General features: G+C 37.8%; 1 pseudogene; it reads left to right on the top strand.

The window, feature by feature from the left end:
- Nucleotides 1-237: 237 nt before the first annotated feature.
- Nucleotides 238-1,284, top strand: LOC149537433 (putative carboxylesterase 18 pseudogene; annotated as a pseudogene).
- The last annotated feature ends 3,031 nt before the right edge of the window (nucleotides 1,285-4,315 follow it).

Here is a 4,315-nt window from a genome sequence, read left to right as displayed (position 1 = left end):
ATATGTTATCTCAGGCCACTGCAATGCCCGAGAATGTGGACCACCCGTTACGTAAACTCAGTAAGGAGACCCGGCATCTCAATACTTCTCTGACACCATTTATAAATGCAATTAAACGAATTAAATGGATTTAATGAAACCTTCACCCACACGATTCCCTCTAATTAATGTGAGACTTCTCTAAACAGGGTTTTAAACCATTCGCTCTCCATTCACAGCGATAGATAAAGTTCACCAATGGAGGCGACTTCCAATGTGAGGCTTTTTAGAAGCGGACAATGTGAGAGAATTCGGCGCAGCCTTCCTCTCCGCATCCGATGGCTTTGCTGGGTTCTCAAAGTCGGCGTCTATCTCGTCCAGAAAAATGACGGCACCGTCAACAGGCGCCTGGCGGCTTGGCTTCTCTGGTGCGTCGCCCCGTCTGTGCCCGCCAACGAAAAGCCCAAGCGCGGAGTGTACACCAGAGATGCCGTTATAGACCGCGTTAACGGCGTCTGGCTCCGTCTGTTTGTCCCCGTGCAAGAAAACGGCACGGGAAAGGAGGCGCTTCCCGTGGTGGTGTATTTTCATGGCAGCGGCTTCTGTATCTTATCCGCCGCCCAAGAGTTGTTTGATTTGTTCTGCCGGCGGCTGGCGAAACGGCGGCGGGTGGTGGTGGTGTCGGTGGAATACAGGCTGGCGCCCGAGCACAAGTTCCCCGCCGCCTACGACGACTCTTTTGCGGCGCTGACGTGGCTGAAGAGCCACGCTGGCAGCAGCTTCTTGCCGAGAAGCGCTGACGTGTCGCGCTGCTTTCTGATGGGAGACAGCGCGGGAGGAAACATTGTGCATCACCTCGGGTGCCGCGTGGCAGAGAACGTGGAGGAGCTGCGGCCAGTGAGAATAGTGGGGCACGTGCTCATTCAGCCGTTTTTCGGCGGCGAAGAGAGAACGGCTTCGGAGAGAGATCTGAGAAACGTGCCGCTAATGAGAGTGGAGTTTTGCGACTGGTTTTGGCGGGCGTTTTTGCCGGCGGGGGCCAACAGAGATCATCCCGCCGCCAATGTGACGGCTCCCAATTCTGTGGACGTTTTGGCGGCGGAGTTGCCGCCAAGTTTGGTTGTAGTTGGCGGGATGGATATACTGCGAGACCGACAGCTGCAATACATGGAGTACTTGAAGAGGATGAAGAAAGAGGTGGATCTCCTCTTCTACGAAACTGGTTTTCATGGCTTTTTCACGATGAGATATCCTCTGTCTTCTCAGTTCCTCGATGACCTCGCCAATTTTATGGATAGATTATAGGGATTTGTGGGGGAATACAGGTTATGTTAATAGCAGTGTACAAGTTACGCAAGAGGTTTGGGAGTGGAATTTGTAATAGGTAAAATCTTTTTTCTTATGTACAACTTTACATATAGGTAGAAAAATGTAGTAGGCAATCTTTTCTTAAGATCACTTTTGCATGTTCTGTGGATAAATTAGAAGACATTTTGTGGATAAACTTTTGGTTCAATAGGGGTTGGTGCAAAAATGTTGAAAAATCTCATTTTGACAAAGTCTTTAATTTTCAATATATCGTAAAATTGGTGTCGAACATTTATGATAATATATTTTACCATCTACTTCTATTAGGTAGATATGTATGTAAAATGTGGAAGAATAGACAAGGCATTTGAATTGTTTGGGACAATCCCTTAGGGAAAGCTGATCAAGTGGACTAGAACTTGATCCGGTACCTGCAAAATGGTGTGATGATTGTTCCAAATTTGGCACAATACTTATAACTTACTAATAAATAAAGTTAAACTAGAAGTTGAGTATATGCACAATATGATGTGATGATTGTACCAAATTGGGCACAATACTTTTAACTTACTAATAAATAAAGTTAACCTAAAAATTTATTATGGAGATGTGGACATTCTTGAATAAAATTGGTCAATTTTAATCTCCTAAAACAAGAGCTAAGGTCGAGGACAATTTATAATGTTAAAACAGAAGCATATAAGGAAGAATTTAACTAATAGGGGTCATAGAAAGGCCATTTTGTCTCAAGCATTCAAATGTAGTATGCATTGATTCTTATACTACATAATAATCAATCCATAAATGTTAATATGTCCATCAGATTGCAGCTAAGTTTAATTACTTGAATTTTTAAATTTTTGTTAATGAACACAATTTATGTGAGTTGCAAATATTAGAATCTCGTAATTTGAAATCTTAATTTGAAATGTTAGAACTAGTTTTTCTTGTCATTATCTACCTATTTAAGTCAATTTGGATTGAAACCCTAAATGGATGGTCTATGTTGAAATGTCAAATTAGTTTTTTTGGCCATTACCTACCTATTTAAAGAGTCAATATGGAGCAAAACCGTATGGTGGGTGGCAATTAGATCTACAAGTTTACGTTATTATTTTCCTAGAAAAACATTTTAGAAAACTAGTATTCCAAAACCATATTCTTACAAGAAAATAGTTAAGAAAAATTCATGGTAAAAGTCATTGCAAACAAGATTCATGAACTATAACATTATAAATCTCCCTATCATGTCCAATCGTATGTAGTCAAATAACCAAAAATCTTCTTCTACAACTTATTTTTCCCTCATCAAGTTATAGAAGCAAATGACATCTAAAGTATGCAAACATTTATAAGATTTTGGATTTTCATTAAACAAAATCTTAGAAAGCAAAGTGAATCAAATAAAAAACTTTTAAAACCAACAAAACATAAAAACATGCCAAGTAGTTTAACAAACTTTTGAAACCTATATAAAACAAAGTGGAAAACAATCTAACAATTATTTTTGATACCCATTATAAAAATAATAATAGAATTATGCATGAAACTTCTTGGGCACAACATTTTTCCAATGGACCCAAGAGGTAAGAGTTATTTGGTTGCTATCTCTAGAGAGGTGGAACAAAATGGGGGCCCAATAGATGTTCTTGATAATAATAATTTTTTTTTGAATGCAAAATAATATAGGGTTTCTTATAATGAGAATCTTGGGGGAAGTGGAGTTATCAAACATGGAAAATGTTGGCAAAGTCGGTGTTAACAAGCCTTAACCATCCCTTTTTGGAATTAAACCTTTTGGGAATACTTATTTCCATCAAGTTAATAATATTTCTAACCCTCTTATTAGTAAGCCCAAGATTTCTACTTTGTATCCAATGATTGACCATAATATTGCTCTTATGGCTCTGCCTTTTGTAGGGAGAATCATGGGTGCTTGACATAACATTGAAAATGTTAGGTGTTTGCAAGCATAGAGTGGAGGATTAAAGGGAAAGAAGAAATCACAACGTTGTTGAAGGTGTTTTCTCCTTGTCTTTATCATTTAAAGAGGGTTTAATTACTATTGTATATATATAGGGCCATGAGTTATCATCAAATCATTATTTTCCCTTAAGAAATGGTCTCCTATTTTCTATACCTTTTAGATGAAATTCTTGAAACCATCCCATTTTGAGTTAGACTACTTAGGTTACCCCTGGAATTTTGGAATGAACATATTTTTAGGGGAATGGTAGTTTATTTTTGGTAAACTTTTATCAATTGACCCAAAGACTATAGCAAGGAAAATATGGTCTTTATTGGTATATAGAGAAATATTAAGATTTTCCTTCTTCAATAGAGATTGTCTCAAAATTTGGTATACATGTTTAACACATTGAATTTGAAATGTTATCTCTTGTGTGCTTCATTTGTAAAATAAATAGTTCATTGGGAAAAAATGACATCCTTTGTAAGCTAGAAAAAGGCTAGCCAGAACCAAAAAAAAAAAGGATCCCAAGTTTGTGGAGGGTATTGACTCAAGAGAAAAAAAGGAATAAAGTTGTGGTTAATAATAGTGAGGATGGCTATATATATCTAAGATGGTCATCCCTCAAGAGAACAAATGGAATATGGAAAATCAAAATAAGCATACTAGGAATTAGAAGGAAGGAGAAATCAGATATTGCAGATATCAACATTATCAAAAGGCTTTTGTATCTATTCATTTTGTGTAAGTTAAACATATTATTGTAATTGCATGTTTGAGCACTAGGCTCATCTTGCATATCTTTTTTAATTGCATTACCAACTCCTAATAGGGTTGAGGCTTTAAATAAGGCCCAGTCCTCTGATAAGGACAAAGACACTATATAGATGTAATAGACTCCTAACAGGGTCAATAGCTTTCACAAGATACTTTGATTAGTGGATAATTTTGTGGGTACCATCCCCACCAAGATTTTCCCTTGACCAAGGTTTCCCTAGTGAAAGTCATTATGAGTTGCATTGTGTTATTGCTATGTTTACTTTTCAATTTAATCATGTG

This window comes from Cupressus sempervirens, chromosome 9, assembly GCF_028749045.1.
Source record: "Cupressus sempervirens isolate cs-2001-9-10 chromosome 9, ASM2874904v1, whole genome shotgun sequence".
Taxonomy (NCBI): domain Eukaryota; kingdom Viridiplantae; phylum Streptophyta; class Pinopsida; order Cupressales; family Cupressaceae; genus Cupressus; species Cupressus sempervirens.
Note: the sequence above shows the minus strand (reverse complement) of the source record. Positions and strands in the feature narration are given on the sequence as shown.